Below are 19352 nucleotides of genomic sequence, written 5' to 3'. Positions count from 1 at the left end.
TCTTTGATAGTATGTCAGTGAAATCTTTTAATGGATATGTCCTGTCTGAAATCCCAAGCAGTGTAGGAAATGTAAAATTGATCGTAGTGTAAAATACGTATTTAGGAATAAAACAAATCAAAACTTTTGAGGACACTGATTGTAATGTTACTTTTTCTTTGTTTACAGTCATACTTTCTGAAGAAATAGCCATCATTCTCTGAGTAGTGTTGACACAGTAGGATGACAGTCTGTACTAAGTGTTACATAAACATACATTCATCAAATACACCTATGTTGGAATAATTGATAGATCCTTGAATGTCTTTACTCTAAAGAAACATCCATAATATAAAAATAGTCTGTATTTTTACAAGGGAAAGCTGCGAAGTAGATGCATGCTTTGTTTTAGTGGTGTGGCAGTTTTTAGTTCAACCATACAGAAAAACCACATGACTAGATTGCTGTCCAAGGAGCTGCTCTGGTTATCTGAGTGTTTTCCGCTCATAGATTATATAACTCAGAAACATATTATTTGTAACTTTTCAGATAAGATTGAAAGTTAAAATAAGGAAATGCTCTATTAGAATGTAATAAATCATTTTCTTTATCTAACAAGCAAACAAAACATGAATTATATTCAGTTACAGGAGCATGAAACAGTTTCTGTAAATCTATCTCAAGATCAATGCTACATTCATTTGTAGTCTTTAGAAATCATACTTTGTTATTTGGTTTTAGTAGCATATGATGTTAAAATATGTTCTAAGTAATTAATTTCTTTTGATCCCAGAGGTTTCAGATATACTTCTTATCATAATGCTTTTCAACTCCATGTTTTTGATTTATATTTTACTCCATATTGCCTAAGTATTGTCTTTTTGCGCATATGCTGAGTCACCAATAAACTAACAGGTTATTGGGAGTAAGCGAATACAGAATGAAATCTAGAATAGAATGATCATATTGTTTAGTAATTTATTATCCTTTAGAGGTTCTTTACTTAAATTAGGTAGATATTTAAGGAATTCTGTTGTTATTCTTGAAGATTTTTATGTAGAGATGTGTCTCTGTCAGATAGGATTTGTGAAAGTGTATTGAAGTATATTATTAAAGATGATAAATGTTTTTCTGTAGGCAAAAAGGCTATGGAAGTTAATTTTTAATTCACAAATAATATTTACTTGCCACACTGATACAACTGTATTCTAATTTTGCATTTTATTAGTACTTTGGAATTATATTCAGTGGAGTTTTTTCACATTTGTTTTAAAATGTCAGATTTCCATTTTTTATTTTATGTGATTTTAATACTTATTATTTTATTATGTATTAGAGTAGTGCATTTCTTATTTGAATACTTCATGTCAGTGAAACAAAGTAAACAGGTGATGTATTTTATATTGAGGTATTTTAGGTTTTTTTTTTTTTTGGTATTATAATGCTTTTTATTGTGAGCATTATAGTGAGTTTCTTTCTTCTATTTTAGATGATGGAAAGGGTGATTAATGTGTAAGCTAACATTTGTCTCCTAAGAGCCAAAAATATGGCATAAGTTTTTTCAGCTTTTTGCATTGATGACTTTGATTTAGGGGTCCTTTGCTTAGGGAGAGGAATACTTGAAGCTATTTTATTTCTTTATTATTCTAGGTATTTGCTGTTTTTCCTGAAGCTCAGCTGAGGTGGAGCTTAGCTGATCTCTGTTTCTTGACTGTTTACTTCCTGTTGGCCAACCAAGACTTTTTTTGGAGAATTCTATTGTACAGAGCCTGACATCATCTGTGGGCCATAACAGGAGCATGCATTTGCAAGTGTCAGTTAGATTTGTGGATCAATAAAGTTTTCCTGAAAGGTAAGTGTATGTTCATTTCAAAACGTACGTTTTAAATTCAGTGCTATTAACATCTGTCTTAGTCTCATAGATTGTGTGACTTATAAATCACAGAAATTTGTTTTTCACTGTTTTGGAGACTGGGATGTCGTTCAAGACGCTAGCAAATTTGGTGTCTGGTGAGGATCCATATGCTGGTTCATAGATGGACGCTTTCTTGCTGTGTCTTTACGTGGTGAAAGGATAAGAGTTCTCAAGGGTCTCTGTTTATAAGGGCACCAGTCTCATTTATGAGGGCTCCACTCCCATGACCTAATCACCTCACACAGGCCTCACTTCTATACCATTATGCTGGGAATTAAGGTTTAGTTTTGGGGAATGATAAACATTCGTTTCATAATAATACCCTTATTATAGTTACTATAATCTGTTCTATAGATTTGTGTACAGAAACTGTGTGTTGATGTGTATGTATGTGTATGTGCTGTGTGCTTAGTCGTGTCTGACTCTTTGCAGCCCCATGGACCGTAGCCCACCGGGCTCCCCTGTCCACTGAATTCTCCAGGCAAGAATACTGGAATGGGTTGCCATTTCCTTCTCCATGTGTGTGTATATGTGTATGTATGTGTTTATACACTTCTACCAGGTTTGGATTGCAGACTCCTTCAGGGAATAATGTTACGCTGTAACACAGAGTTCCTTGACAATTTCTTTCCACTTATCTATTGACCCACCAACTTCCGGTCTTTTCTTTTTCTTCATTGTTTTCCTTCTCTCTTAATTAAACTTGCATTGGTCTTTAAAAATATTTTCCCACCGGAATACTTTCAGCCCTTTTCTTACTGAATACTTTTTGTATTCTTATCTCTTTTTCTTTTTCTTCACCTTTTTTCTTTATTTCTTTCCTACCTTCCTACCTACCTGCATTCCGATGTTCATTAAGTTTGTTGAAGGCATTGCAAACTTAGAATGATTGACCTTAGAGATGAAGGTATATCAAATAGGTAGCATTCACATTTTTTTTTTTTTTTACCACAACCCTTAGTAAGAAATACCTTTTGTGTTTATGAGACATTTTCCACAGGCATAAATGCACAAATGAAGCTAACAAAAGTTGAAACAATTCTGCCTTGGCTACCTTGAATATATACTGTGTTCTATTTTATTACATTTTTTTTTGCATACTTCATTTAATATATACTGATACCCATAAATACATTTATTTCCCTATCCAATGATGGATCACTTTTGCAATTTCAAAAAGTCCTACTGTAGATCACTTTATGACTGACTTGTAGGGAAAATAAATGGAATGAGGCTTTCTGTCTCAATCCAGCTGCTTTTCTGTCGTCTTCCCTATGCTTCTCATTTCTTTTGATTCATTACAAGTATTGATGACTTGGGGAAAGAACTGTGTAACTACTGAAAAATATTGGAGCACTTATTGGTTCTTTTGCAGTAAGAACACTGACATCAGTGGTCATATTTCAAAATATAAATGGAAGAAAATCTTTAATAGAATCATTCCTTTATAGTAAGGTATTTTTAAACATTCTATTCTTTTTCATTCTATCTATGTAAATTATGCATGCCGATGCTCTCATCATTCTTGCTTTAAACTATTTTAAACTTCCAAAGTCATTTATATCAGCTTAGAATAATAGATTTTTTCCCCCCAAAGTGGTTTATTCTAGTGTTCCTTCTGATTTTATTTAACATTTTTATCCTTTTCACAAATTACAAATGGTTAAAAATTAAAAATGTGATATATGTTTTAGAAAGTTTAGTATATACAGAAAAGTAAAAAGATAAAAATTATGTTCAATCCAATGTATTAAAAGCTAAAGCAGTTCTAAGAGGAAAGTTTATAGCAATAAGCACCTATATTAAGAAAGGAAATCTCAAGGGTGTCCTCTGTCTTCAGTTTTATTCAGCTCAGTTTTGGAAGTCCTAGCCTCAGCAATCAGAGAAGAAAAAGAAAAGAAATCCATATTAGAAAGGAAGAAGTAAGACTGTCACTGTTTGCAGGTAACATGACACTATACATAGGAAATCCTAAAGATGCCACCAGGAAACTACTGGAACTCATCAGTGAATTCAGTAAATTTGCAGGATACAAAATTGATATACAGAAATCTCTTGCATTTCTATATGCTAGCAATGAATTATTAGAGAGAGAAATTAAGGAAACAGTTCCATTTACCATCTCATCAAAAAGAGTACAATACTTAGGAACAAACCTCAGTAAGGAGATAAAAAACTTGTACTCAGAAAACTGTAAGATACCAATGAAGGAAATTTTTAGCACAAACAGATGGAAAAATATGTTTTTGAATTCAAGAATTAATGTTGTTAAATTGACTATTACTACCATTACTAAGGCAATCTCCATATTCAGTGCAGTCCCTGTCAAGATACCAATGGACTTTTTCACAGAACTGGAATAAATAATTTAAAATTTGGCATGAAAACACCAAAGACCTCAAATAGACAAAGCAAATTTGACATACAAGAAAAGAGCTGGAGGAATCAGGTGTCCTGATTTCAGACCACACTACGAAGCTATGATAATTTAAAAAGGTACATATGTCAGTGGAATATAACAGAGAGCCCAGAAGTAAACCACATGCTTATGGTTCAGCTAATCTGTGACAAGGGAGGCACAAATACACAATGGAGAAAAGGCAACCTCTTCAATAAGTAGTGCTGGGAACACTGGGCAGATACATGTCAGAGAATGAAATTGCAGTATTCTCTAACACAACAAAGAAAAATAAACTAAAAATAGACTATAAAGACCTAATGTAAGACCAGATATTATAAAGCTCCTAGAGGCAGAACACTCTCTGAAATAAATCACAGCAGTAGTTTTTGGATTCATCTCCTAAAGCAAAAGAAAGAAAAACAACAATACACAAATAGGACCTAATTAAATTTAAAAGGTTTTGTGCAGCAAAGGAAGCCATCAATAGGAGAAAAATACGGCCTACTGACTGGGAAGAGATATTTGCAAATGATGTGACCAATAAGGGGTTAATATTCAGCATGTATAAATAGTTCATTTAACTCAACATACGAAAGAATGATCAAAAAATGGGCAGATAAACTGAATACATTTTTCTAAAGAGGAAATGAAGATGACCAGTAGGCACATGAAAAGATGCTCTGCGTCACTAATAATCTGGGAGATAAGGGTCAAAGCATTTGCATTTGTTTGAGATATCACCTCAGTGGTGATACCACTGTGATGAGATACCGCCTCACACTGGTTCGAATGGCTATCATCGAAAAGAACACAAATAACAAATGTTGGCGAGGATGTGGAAGGAAAGAAAACCTTTGTACACTGTTGATTAGAATGGACATATGTGCAACCACTGTGAAAAACAATTTGGAAGTTTCTCAAAAATTGAAAAAAAAAAATGACTAGCACATGGTTCAGCAGTTCTACTCCTGGGTATATATTTGGAAAAACAAAAACACTGTCAAAAGGATACCTGCACCCCAGTGTTCATGGCGACAGTATTTAAAATCGCCAGTGTGTGGAAGTAACCTACGTTGCTATAAACAGATGGTTTGTAAAGAAGATAGTTTGTGTGTACACACACACACTGGAATGCTACTCAGCCATTGGCAAATGATGAAATATTCCATCTGGAGCAGCACAGGTGAACTTGGAGGGCATTATTCTAAGTGAAGTAAGTCAGAGAAAGACATACACTGTATAATATCACTTATATGTGGAATTTAAAAAATACAACAGATCAGTGACTGAAACAAAACCGGACCAGTCTTCCATATGTAGAGAACAAATTTGTATTTACCAGCTGGGAGACGGAAGTGGGGAACGGCAGTAGAGTGGGGAAAAGGAATATCACAGAAGTCTGTGGAATTGTGTGTGTGAAGTGTTTGACAGTTGTCGAGCATGGTAGAATTAAAATCATTTAGTAAGAAGGAAAAAAAAAAGCTGCACACAGAGAAGAAAAAGAAAAGAAAGGCCAAATAAATAACTCAAATTACATGTCAGGAACAGAAAAGAACAAACTAAACACAAAATTAGTTGAATAATGGGAAAAACAAAAAGCACAAATAAATGAGATAGAAATTAAAATAACAACAGAAAATATCAATGAAACAAAGTTTTATTTTTTAAAAGATGAAGTAGAGAAATCTTAAGCTGGGTGTACCAAGGTGGGGGAAAACCAACAGCACTGAGATACAGTTCATAAGAAGCTACTATGAATAATTATTCATCAACAAACTGGACAAACTAGAAGAAGTGGTTAAGTTTCTAGAAATATGCAACCTATCATATTGAAGAAAGAGAGAATCTGAATAATCTGATAGAATCAGGAAAGTCCTAGCCATGTTCTGGCACAGATGGCTTCACTGATGAATTCTGCCAAACGTTCAAAGTAGAATTGATGTCAAACCATCTCAGACTTTCTCAGAAAACGTAAGAGGAGGGCGTATTTCTGTTTTATCAGGTAAGCATTACCCTGAGACCAAAACTAGGCGTGGACACTACAAAAAAGTTACAAGCCAGTAGCTCTGATGAACGCAGATGCAGAAATCCTCAACAAACTGTATTCAACCAAATTCAGTAGTACATTAAGCTTATACAACAGAATCAAGTGGGATTTTTCTCTTTTTGCAGGGATGTAAGTGTGGTTCAGCATCCTGAAATCAGTGTGATATACTGCATTGATAAAACGAAGGATGAAAATCATACGATCATCTCGATGCAGAAGGAGCATTTGACAGAATTTAGCATCCATTCATGGTACGCTGCTGCTCCTGCTGAGTCGCTTCAGTCGTGTCCGACTCTGTGCGACTCCATAGATGGCAGCCCGCTAGGCTCCCCTGTCCCTGGGATTCTCCAGGCAAGAACACTGGAGTGGGTTGCCATTTCCTCCTCTAATGCATGAAAGTGAAAAGTGAAAGTAAAGTCTCTCTGTCGTGTCCGACTCTTAGCAACCCCGTGGCCTGCAGCCCACCAGGCTCCTCTGTCCATGGGATTTTTTAGGCAAGAGTACCGGAGTGAGTTGGCATTGCATTCTCCAATTCATGGTGTGAGCTCTCAAGAAACAGGGCATGGTGGCAACTTAATAAACACAATAAAGACCACATATGAACAACCATAGCTAACGTCATACTTAATAGTGAAAAGCTGAAAGCCTTTTTCCTAAGATCAGGTGGATGATAAGAACGCCCAAGCTTCCTGCCTCCCCTGCCCACCCCACCACCCCTGTCCCCAAGAAACTGAGTATTCTTTACTTGGGCTGTATATCCCAGTTGTTTTTGTAATGGTAACCATGAGAAAAAGATGGTGTTACTCATATTAAAAAAGAACAGTCTCACCAATTTTGTTTGACATAATACTGGAAGTTCTAGCCAGAGAAATCAAGAACAAGAAATAAAAAGTATTCAGATCAGAAAGGAATAGAACTTTTTATTTGCGGAGGTATGATATTATATGTTGAAAACACTACCAGAAAAAACCTGTTAGAATTAATAAATTCATTAAAGGTGCAGGGTACAAAATCAATATACAAAAATCAGTTGCATTTCTGTACACTAATAGTTATACAGTGGAGGTGATGAGCAGATTCAACGAATTCGATCTGGTAGACACAGTGTCTGAAGAGTTACGGATGGATGTTCACAACATTGTACAGGAAGCAGCGACAAAAACCATCCCAAAGAAAAAGAAACGCAGTAAGGCAAGTGGAGGCTTTACACAAATACTAATCGGTGAGTAAGAAGAGATGAAAGGCAAGGAGAGAGGGAAAGATACACCTAACTGAATGCAGAGTTCTGGAGAATAGCAAGCAGAGATAAGAAAGCTTTCTTAAGAGAATGGTGTGAAGAAATAGAGGAAAACAATAGAATGGGAAAGACTAGAGATCTCTTCAGGAAAGCTAGACATACCAAAGGAACATTTCATGCAAAGATGGGTACAAAAAAACGACAGAAATGGCAAGGACCTAACAGAAGCAGAAGATACTAAGAAGAACTACTGTCCAATCACACTCATTTCACATGCTGGCAAGGTAATGCTCAAAATCTTTCAATCTAGGTTTCAGCAGTATGTGAACTGAAAACTTCCAGATGTTCAAGCTGGGTTTAAAAAAGGCAGAGGAACCAGAGATCAAATATCCAACATCCAGTGGGTCATAGAAAAAGACAAGGGAATTCCAGAAAAAAACATCTACTTCTGCTTTATTGACTACTCTAAAGTCTTTGACTGTGTAGATCACAACAAACTGGAAAATGCTTAAAGAGATTGTAATACCAGACCACTTTACCTGTCTTCTGAGAAACCTGTATGCAGATCAATCAACATCAGTTAGAACTACCTGGAACAATGAACTGGCTCAAAACTGGGAAAGGAGTATGTTAAAACTGTATATTGTCACCTTACTTACTTAATATGCATAGTATACCAAGTGAAATGCCTGGCTGGGTGAATCACAAGCTGGAATCAAGGTTGACAGGAGAAATATCAACAACCTCAGATATTCAGGTGATACCACTCAAATGGCTTAAAGTGAAGAGGAACTGAAGAGCCTCTTGGTGAAGGTAAGAGAGGAGGGTGAAAAAGCTGGCTTAAAGCTCAACATTTTAAAAAATAAGATCATGGCATTGGTCCCATCACTTGATGGCAAATAAATGGAGAAAAAGTGGAAACAGTGACAGATGTTATTTTTTTGGGCTCCAAAATCACTGCCGAAGGTGACTACAGCCATGAGATTAAAAGATGCTTGCTACTTGGAAGAAAAGCTATGACAAACCTAGATACTGTATTAAAAATGGACATCACTTTACTGACAAAGAGCCATCTAGTTAAAGCTGTGTTTTTTTTCAGCAGTTATGTACATATGTGAGAATTGGACCATAAAAACGCTGGGTGTTGAAGAATTGATGCTTTTGAACTGTTGGTGCTAAAGAAGAGTTTTGAGAGTCCCTTGGACAGCAAGGAGATCAAACCAGTCAATCCTAAAGGGAATCAACCTTGAATGTCCATTGGAAGGACTGATGCTGAAGCTGAAGCTCCAATACTTTGGCCACCTGTTGTGAAGAACTGACTCTTTGGAAAAGACTCTGATGCTGGGAAAGATTGAGGACATGAGGAGAAGTGAGTGACAGACCATGAGAGATGAGATGGTTGGATGGCATCACCAACTCAATGGACATGAGTTCGAGCAAATTCCTTAGATAGTGAAGCACAGGGAAGACTGACGTGCTGTAATCCATGGGGTCACAAAGGGCTGGACACAACTTAGCGGCTGAAGTACAACAACAACTACGTGAACTATCAGAGGAATTAAGGATGTAGTCCCATTTACAGTTGCATCAAAAAGGATAAAGCTCAGGAATAAATTTTACCAAGGAGTTGAAAGAAACGGATACTGATGGTTATAAGACATTAATGAAATAAGCTGAAGTGTACACAAAGAAATGGAAAAATATTCTCTACATATGGAAGGGAAGAATTATGCTGCTAAAATGTTCATAGCATGCAGAACAGTCTATAGATTCAGTGAATTCTGTATCAGGACTCAGCTGGAATTTTTCACAAAGTAGGAAAGCAATCCTAAAGTTTGTATGTATCCACAAAATACCTTAAATAGACAAAGCACTCTTGAGAAAGAACAAAGCTGAAAGCACCACACTTCATGATTTTAGAGTTTATTACAAAGATGTAATAATCTAAACAGCACGGTATTAGCATAAAAATGGCCATATAGACTAATGTAAAAGAAGTGAGAACCAGAAATAAAACCACACTTGGATGGTATATTAAGTTATGACAAAGGATCTAAGAATATTGATTGGGCAAAGGATAGTCTGTTCAGTAAACAGTATTGGGAAAATTGGACAGTCACAGGCATAGGAATGACATTGGCCTCCCATCTTACATGATATGCAAAAGTCAACTCCAGATGGATTGAAGACTTGAACACAAAAATTTCAGTATAAACATCATAAAGGCAAATGGGGTAATCTGTTTCACATTGGTCCTGGCAATTTTTAAAAATTAATGTAAAAAACAAAGGGAAAAAAAAAGTATGTACAGCAAGTGGAGAGGAGAACATCAAAGTTAAAAATCACATGATATACACTATAAATATCTTAAGTTTTATTAAGGTCAACTGTATATTAGTAGAACTAAACAAAAAATTAATATAAAAAAGAAACAAGCTAAAAACCCCATACCATATCTTGTAGTCATGAACAGATGTAGTATTTGAAAAATAAAACATAGTTTTAAAAATTTTAGTTGAATTTAATGGAGGGGGAAAATAACATGAAACTTAAATGATTAGTGAACATGAGATTTGATCCTAAGAGGCTTCAAAATCATAAATATTTGATCCTAACAGCCTTCCAGTATGAAGTAAGATTATGGAAATCTTTAAAGACTGTGGATATACACAAATAGGAAGGCTGACCCTATCGTAGAACATCTTTATTGTAGAATAATTTATTGAGGTGAAATTTTTTAAAAACAATTTCTGCTCAATCTGACCTCCTCCCAGTACCCGGTTTCCATCATCAATTTGGATTTTGTCTCTAAGGATTTATCTATTTTGATTTTCACTTCAGTGGAATTGTATATAGTATGTGATCTTTAATGTCTGACTTCTTTCACCTGGCATACTGTTCTCAAGGTCCATCCATGTTTTAGCTTGTGTCAGCTATACATCCATACTGCTACGCATTTTCACAGCTGAGTAATAGTCCCTGTATGTATGGTACGCTCGAATTCCCCGGGGGCTCGTGGGGTAAAGAGCCTGCCTGCGGTGCAGGGGGTCCAGGTTCAGTCCTTGGGTTGGGAAGGCACCCCACTCCCGCACTCTTGCCTGGAGAATGCCATGGACAAAGGAGCCTCGCAGGATTTGCTTAGACTTTTTGGCTTTTGAGAAAAGTGCCTCTGTGAATTTATGTGCACATACTTTTTTTTTTTTCCATTTATTTTTATTAGTTGGAGGCTAATTACTTTACATCATTGCAGTGGTTTTTGTCATACATTGAAATGAATTAGCCATGGATTTACATGTATTCCCCATCCCGGTCCCCCCTCCCACCTCCCTCTCCACCCGATCCGTCTGGGTCTTCCCAGTGCACCAGGCCCGAGCACTTGTCTCATGCACCCAACCTGGGCTGGTGATCTGTTTCACCATAGATAGTATACATGTTTCGATTCTGTTATCTTGAAACATCCCACCCTCACCTTCTCCCAGAGTCCAGAAGTCTGATCTATACATATTCTTATCTGAGCTCCTGTTTTCAGTTCTGTTAGGTCTGTACCTAGGAGTATAATTGCTTGGTGATGTTGTGATTCTGTATGTACTTTTCCGGGATCGTCAAGTTGTTAACACAGTGCCAGCCGCAGCTTACAGTGCCGCCAGCAGTGTGTGAGGCTCCAGCTTTTCCACATGTTGTCGGTATTGGTTATTTTCATCTTATTTGAAAATTGGAACATGATACTGATTAATGACTTTCAGCAAAATAACACTGTAGAGATACGATTATCTCTATTATTTCTTTTACAGTGATTATATATCAGTTCAGAGTATCTCTTAATTCTGCTTCCTGTCCCAGATTAACTGACCAGTAGAAATTGTTTTCCAGGAGAAAAAATGTCTACTGTTCTTCAGTTTCTCAAAATCATACCATATTTTGCTTCATATTTCTACTGTGGCTCTTTTTTTTTTTTTTTCCTGCTTGTGTGTATAGTTCTTTGTTTTTTACCAGACTTTCTAATTACCATTCCTTCTGCTTAATGCTCAGAGGAAGTTGGTCTGTGGATCTCCGTTTATGGATAACACCACAGTTGTACTTTTAGGCTTTAAATGTATGATTTTAAATCACAAAATAAATTTTTTGTAAGGTTACCTGCTCTCTTGCCAAAGAAATAACATCACTTAACCTGGACCTTCTCTTTTAATATGGGCCAGAACTTCCTTGGCCTTTTGTTGGAGTAATGTCCTCAGATTTCTTTTCATTATGTTCCTGGGTTAGTACTCATGTTTGTTGTGTCCTATTGTTACAATTGAAATAAATCTTCATAAAGTTAAATGATAAAAGATAAAATTTCTAAATTATGTAAATTAGAAACTGGGTTTTTGTTTTTTTTTTTTTTGGTTCTCACATTTGATTGACAATTTTTCTGGTTATACGTTTCTAGATATAAAATAATTTTCCTCCGAACTTTGAAGACTTTGCTCAGTTTGTTTCTAACATCCATTATTCTTGAAAATTTGAACCCAGTCTACTCATTGAAAAGTTTTTTAAGAGATATCACAGTGAAAATGAAATAGAGAAAAGTTCTTAATGATTTTTGCTTTTTAGAGTAGAGAGGCTGATAAATAAGATAATGAAAATATGTAGCTGGTTAGGTAGTGGGGCTGTGAAGGAAAACACAGCAAGGGAGGAGGATAGAGAGTTAATCTTACAGGGAGACTGGTGTAAATTACATGGGATGGTCAGGGAATGCCTCCCTGAGAAGGTAACACTTGTGTCACTAAAGGTAACACTTCCGTAAAGGTAGGAAGTAAGCAGTGCAAGCAGAGCTACGAAGGCTCTGATGCAAGAGTGTTACTGATGTGTCCAAGAATCAACCGAGTGGTCAGCATGACTGCAGCAACTTGAGAGTTCAGTTCAGCTCAGTCGCTCAGTCGTGTCCGACTCTTTGCGACCCCATGGACTGCAGCATGCCAGGCCTCCCTGTCCATCACCAACTCCCGGAGTTTACTCAGACTCATTTCCATTGAGTCAGTGATGCCATCCAGCCATCTCATCCTCTGTCATCCCCTTCTCCTCCTGCCCTCAATCTTTCCCAGAATCAGGGTCTTTTCAAATGAGTCAGCTCTTTGCATCAGGTGGCCAAAGTATTGGAGTTTCAGCTTCAACATCAGTCTTTCCAATGAATATTCAGGACTGATTTCCTTTAGGATGGACTGGTTAGATCTCCTTGCAGTCCAAGGGACTCTCTAGAGTCTTCTCCAACACCACAGTTCAAAAGCATCAATTTTTCAGTGCTCCACTTTCTTCATGGTCCAACTCTCACATCCATACATGACTGCTGGAAAAACCATAGATTTGACTAGGTGGACTTTTGTTGACAATGTAATGTCTCTGCTTTTTAATATGCTATATAGATTTGTCATAGCTTTTCTTCCAAGGAGCAGTTCAATTCAGTTCATGCTCAGTTCAGTTCAGAGTCGTGTCTGACTCTTTGCCACTTCATGTACTGCAGCATGCCAGGCCTCCCTGTACATCACCAACTCCTGGAGCTTACTCAAACTAAATGTCCGTTGAGTCGGTGATGCCATCCAACCATCTCATCCTCTGTCGTCCCCTTCTCCTCCTGCCTTCAATCCTTCCCAGCATCAGGGTCTTTTCAAATGAGTCAGTTCTTTGTATCAGGTGGCCAAGGTATTGGAGTTTCCGCATCAGTCCTTCCAACGAATATTCAGGACTTATTTCCTTAGTATGGCAAGTGTCTTTTAATTTCATGGCTGCAGTCACCATCTGCAGTGATGGAGCTCCCCCAAAATAAATCTGTCACTGTTTCCATTATTTCCCCATCTGTTAGCCATGAATTGATGGGACTTTGCCAACAAAGGTCTGTCTAGTCAAGCCTATGGTTTTTCCAGTGGTCATGTATGGATGGGAGAGTTGAACTATAAAGAAAGCTGAGTGCAGAAGAATTGATGCTTTTGAACTGTGGTGTTGGAGAAACTCTTGAGAGTCCCTTGGACTGCAAGGAGATCCAACCAGTCCATCCTAAAGGAGATTAGTCCTGGCTGTTCATTGGAAGGACTGATATTGAAGCTGAAACTCGAATCCTTTGTCCACCTGATGCGAAGAGCTGACTCATTTGAAAAGACCGGCCTGGTGCACTGGGAAGACCCAGAGGGATCGGGTGGAGAGGGAGGTGGGAGGGGGGACTGGGATGGGGAATACATGTAAATCCATGGCTAATTCATTTCAGTGTATGACAAAAACCACTGCAATGTTGTAATTAGCCTCCAACTAATAAAAATAAATGAAAAAAAAAAATAAAATTAAAAAAAATGAATAATATACATAGAAAAAAAAAAGAAAAGACTCTGGTGCTGGGAAACATTGAGGGCAGGAGGAGAAGGGGGTGACAGAGGATGAGATGGCTGGATGACATCACCGACTCGATGGACATGGGTTCGGTTGGCCTCCAGGAGTTGGTGATGGACGGGAAGGCCTGGCGTGCTGTGGTTCATGGGGTCGCAAAGAGTCAGACACGACTGAGTGATTGAACTGGACTGAACTGAACTGATGGGACCAGATGCCATGATTTTAGTTTTCTGACTGTTGCCTAGTAGGGATCAAAGGAGAGCAGTGACTGGGAGTCTGGACCTTTAGAGATATGTATGTGGCTTTTATACTGAATGAGATGGGAAGCCATTGGAAAGTAAGTATCAACATCTGATTTATAGTTTAAAAGAATCATATGCTTCCGGGTTGAGAAGCAGCTGTCAAAGGAGCAGGGGCAGAGGGTCTGTGCAGAAGGCTGGAAGTGAGAGAGCATTGTGGTTTGAACAACAGGACTTACCGATGGATTGGATTTGAGTTATGGCTTTTGAGATTTGAGATATGAAGCATAGCTTCAATTGTGTCTTTGGTCTGAATAAGAGTTTTATTTAATGATGAAGGGGGTGGTGATAAGAGGAGCATATTTGGGGGAGAAGGTCAGGCGATTGGTTCTGGAAATGCTAAGTTGAGATGTTTATTATACATTGAAGTGGAGAGGTCAAGGAGACAGATCCTGTCCCAGAGTTCAGGGGGAAGATGGAAAGAAAAACCCTGAACATCATCAGCTGTAGATGGTATCTTTAAAGGGGTAATATTGATGCAGTCTGGTAGCTACAGCTAGAGACAGTTGAAGGCCTCCACTTTGGGCACTTTAAATGAAGCTGTTAGAGGAGAGGAATTAGTGGAGGAAGCCAGGAAAGAAAAACAGTGAGGTAAGAGAAAGACTCTGGCTTTCGGAGTATCTGACAGCCAGGGAAGCCAAGTGATGCAAATTTATCAAGGAAGTGGAGTGATCATCAGTGACAAATGGTGCTGAAGTGTAGTTATATGTGAACTGTGAATTGATTGTTGGATTCATCAATGGGAGGACAACGGTGACTTTGTGAAGGGCTGTTTCAGTGGAGGACAGAAGTCTTACTGGAGTGGGTTCAAAATGTAGTGTTTTTAAATACAAGGTGAAGTGGGGTCAAGGTGGAGTGGGGTCAAGGTGGAATGGGGTCAAGGTGGAGTGGGGTCAAGGTGGAGTGGGGTCAAGGTGGAGTGGGGTCAAGGTGGAGTGGGGTCAAGGTGGAGTGGGGTCAAGGTGGAATGGGGTCAAGGTGGAGTGTGGTTAAGGTGGAATGGGGTCAAGGTGGAGTGGGGTTTAAGGTGGAGTGGGGTCAAGGTGGAATGGGGTCAAGGTGGAGTGGTTTTAAGGTGGAGTGGGGTCAAGGTGAACAGGGCGGGTTCAGGGTTGAGTGGGAGGAGAAACATAAGTGGCTGCTTAACAGGGATGATGATCAAGAGAGAATTTTTTATTTTAGTAGAAGAGGAGCAGCATGCATCAATATTGAGAATGCCCTAGAGAGGAATGAACTGGTGATAGAGGAAATAGTAGAGAATTGCTGAAGCAAGGTATCCATGTGGAGGGATTACCTTTGATAGGCACATGGGTGGCTTATCCTCATTAATAGGAAGGAAGGAAGCATACACAGGCACAGATCCATCTGTGAAAATCTTTATTTGAGCTTTGTGTTACTTCTGGATAGTCACACACCAGAAGCCTTGTGGCTCACCATGTCTAGCTGCCTTCTACTTCTTTAGGCGTCGCCTTTTCAGCTTTCCCCTTTGTGGTTTTTATTTAGGCAATGTAAATCAATGGTGGTTTCCAGTATAGGAATTTTGTGGTTTAAAAAAATTATGTTACTGTGATGATGACATACAACACGCATTTATGAGTGATTCATGTCTTGAAACTTTTGAAAATTCTCAAATGTGTAGATATTTCTAGAGTATATTCCAGAGAACTACCAGCTACATTAAGATCACAAGTGGAACTGCTTTCTCACACCAGCCGTAGGCAGCTTGTGGTTCAAATTCACTTACCAGGAAAATTACAAGTTGCTTCATGTTCTGGATTGCTTGAACACAGGTGAAATCATGAATGCAAACATCTGTGAATGTCAGGAGTCTGTTGTGTTCCTCATGACTCATATCTCTTCCAGTTACCTCAGCCTAGGTCGAGAAATACAGGATACAGTGATAGCTTTAGAGGTCCAGCATTTTTTTCTTGGTAAAATATGATCTCCGGGATCACTCTTATTGGTTTCTGAAATAGAAGAATGTTGCTCTACCTACTCATTCTTTTTTTTTAAAATTTATATTCTTATTTATTTACTTGGCACCAGGTCTTAGTTGAGGCATGCGGGATCAGATCAACAGTCCCTGCTTTGGGAGCTTGGACTCTTAGCAACTGAACTACCAGGAAGTCCTGTCTTCCTCATTCTTGCTCAAGAGCCTGGTTCTTAATAGCAAGGCTACTCCTCCTCTGGCTGCAGGGCCTGCTCATGCTGTCTTGGGACGTGATTCACACAGCTCCCTTGCTGTCTTTCAGTACAGTAGAACTTAAGTTAGGAAGGATAATAGGTGGGAAAGGTAGCAGAGTTATAGCTGACCCATAAACAAGGCAGGTTTGAAACGCATAGGTCCACCTGTACGTCGGTGGTTTTCAGTAGAAATTGAGGAAATATTATGAAATATATACTATGAAATATAGTGAATAATATGAACAGTATGAAAAGACAAAAAGATAGGACACTGAAAGATGAACTCCTCAGGTCAGTAGATGCCCAATATGCTACTGGAGATCAGTGGAGAAATGACTCCAGAAAGAATGAAGGGATGGAGCCAAAGGAAAAACAACACCCAGTTGTGGATGTGACTGGTGATAGAAGCAAGGTCCGATGCTGTAAAGAGCAATATTGCATAGGAACCTGGAATATTAGGTCCATGAATCAAGGCAAATTGGAAGTGGTCAAACAGGAGATGGCAAGAGTGAACATCGTCATTCTAGGAATCAGCGAACTAAAATGGACTGGAATGGGTCAATTTAACTCAAATGGCCATTATATCTACTACTGTGGGCAGGAATTCCCTAGAAAAATGGAGTAGCCATCATACTCAACAAAAGAGTCCGAAATGCAGTCTTGGATGCAATCTCAAGAACAGAATGATCTCTGTTCGTTTCCAAGGCAAACCATTCAATATCACGGTAATCCAAGTCTATGCCCCAACCAGTAACACTGAAGAAGCTGAAGTTGGACAGTTCTATGAAGACCTACAAGACCTTCTAGAACCAACACCCAAAAAACATGTCCTTTTCATTATAGGGGACTGGAATGCAAAAGTAGGAAGTGAAGGAACACCTGTAATAACAGCCAAATTTGGCCTTGGAGTACAGAATGAAGCAGGACAAAGGCTAATAGAGTCCTGCCAAGAGAATGCACTGGTCATAGCAAACACCCTCTGCCAACAACATAAGAGAAGACTCTACACATGGACATCTCCAGATAGTCGACACCAAAATCAGATTGGTTATAATTCTTTGCAGCCAAAGATGGAGAGGCACAATACAGTCAGCAAAACAAGACTGGGAGCTGACTGTAGCTCAGATGATGAACTCCTTATTGCCACCTTCAGACTGAAATTGAAGAAAGTGGAGAAAACCACTAGACCATTCAGGTATGGCCTAAATCAAATCTCTTATGACTATACAGTGGAAGTGAGAAATAGATTTAAGGGACTAGATCTGATAGACAGAGTGCCTGATAAACTATGGACGGAGGTTTGTGACATTGTACAGGAGATAGGAATCAAGACCATACTCAAGAAAAAGAAATGCAAAAAAGCAAAATGAGGCTGTCTGAGGAGGCTTACAAATAGCTGTGAGAAGAAGGGAAGCAAAAAGCAAAGGGGAGAAGGAAAGATATACCCATTTGAATGCAGAGTTCCAAAGAATCGCAAGGAGAGATAAGAAAGCCTATCTCAGTGATCAGTGCAAAGAAATAGAGGAAAACAACAGAATGGGAAAGACTAGAGATCTCTTCAAGAAAATCAGAAATACCAAGGGAACATTTTATGCAAAGATGGGCTCAATAAAGGACGGAAATGAGCGACTGACCTGAACTTCAGTTTAGATAACTAATTCCTATTCTTACAGACCCTGCCTTTTCCAAACACTTGGAACAAGTTCCTTGGTCAGTCGACTGGCGTGTCCTTTGTGTCCATGCAGTTGCTCGTCTTCCGAGGGTATATGGACTGAGAGCCAGTGTATTTGGTTTAATGTTGGTTAGTTAGTGCTCTGTGGGAGCACGCACTATTACAGAAATAACAATTAGAAATAAGATGATGTTGGTTTCTTATAACTTTATTCTTATTCCTTCTAAAGGCAGGGTTTATATTACTGCATTTCCCTTCAAGCGAAAATGAAAGTTCTCTCTCCTTTCTCGTTGGTATGTGCCCACACTGTATCATGGCCTGACATGTGACATGTAAGCGTTATTTGTGCTTGGTCCACTCAATACTAAATGGGCTAATACCTCTGAGGAGGGCCTTCAGGGGGTTCTTTCTGTAGTGTCTCACAGTCTGCTCCTTCGCAGTCTTCCTGGCTGAGTCCCTGTTAAATAACTTCATTATTTAACGTGTTTCACTTGTCGTCCCTTCCTTGGGTGTCTCATGGACATTTCTCCAGTAGGCTGCCACTTTGTCATCTATGCCTTTACTTCTCTGTTTAGGTGGTTGACTTAAACCGGTTGCAGTGACTTTCCCACTGTAAGCACAAGTTTGTTTTTTTGAAGACCCCAGGTATCTCTTTCTGACACACTTGTGTTCCTTTGGAAACTGTTAGTGAGGGCCATTCCCCATCCTCCATGTCTGTCCTAGTAGCTTTTCTAGGTTAAGCAAAACAATTATTGTCTCTGTGAGGTTTTATGTTAGTGGCATATTTTGAGTAATACTTAAGGATGGTTTTTCTTTAGTATTTTCATTGCATTAAAATTTTAAGTGAAGAAGTAGTTTGGGAGTGCCAGGAAAAGGTGAAAGGACAATGCTCTATTCGTAATCTCTAAATTGTCATCAACCTTCGGAGTAGAATCGATTTGAATTCACCTGTTCATCTTATCAGCAAGTATTTATTGACTATTTACTCTATGGCAGGTACTCAGCTAACTTTTAAATATGTCATTTTATAGTGTTCTCCTTTTTAAAGTGGATGATGTAAAGAGAATCTAACTTTCTTTCTTTTTTTTTTTTTGCCAAGATCATTGTGAATTTTTCTAGGTTTTCAGTGTACGCATATCAGCAGATCTAACTCTCACTTTTTGATAATGGAGAAACTGCCAACTGTAGATAAAAATTAAATGTGGAAAATACAGAATCTGCTTTGCTTTCTCTCCTCCTTATTCACTTTTACAAAGACACATGC

General features: G+C 38.4%; 1 protein-coding gene across 24 annotated transcripts in view; it reads left to right on the top strand.

The window, feature by feature from the left end:
- TBC1D5 (TBC1 domain family member 5) overlaps nt 1-19352 on the top strand; it is a 559964-nt gene that overhangs the window by 137926 nt on the left and 402686 nt on the right. For 22 of the 24 annotated variants that reach the window (XR_011487445.1, XM_070467024.1, XM_070467039.1 and 19 more), the window contains one exon: nt 1630-1831. The exons of 1 other annotated variant lie outside the window; for it this stretch is intronic. The gene's annotated coding sequence lies outside the window, so the exon portion shown is untranslated. Of the gene's footprint in view, nt 1-1629; nt 1832-6467; nt 6594-19352 lie in introns of all 24 variants that reach the window. One more of the 24 variants, XM_070467028.1, reaches the window with a different exon arrangement.

This window comes from Odocoileus virginianus, chromosome 4, assembly GCF_023699985.2.
Source record: "Odocoileus virginianus isolate 20LAN1187 ecotype Illinois chromosome 4, Ovbor_1.2, whole genome shotgun sequence".
Classification (NCBI taxonomy): domain Eukaryota; kingdom Metazoa; phylum Chordata; class Mammalia; order Artiodactyla; family Cervidae; genus Odocoileus; species Odocoileus virginianus.
The sequence above is the reverse complement of the archived record's forward strand: the minus strand, read 5'-3'. Positions and strand labels throughout refer to the sequence as shown.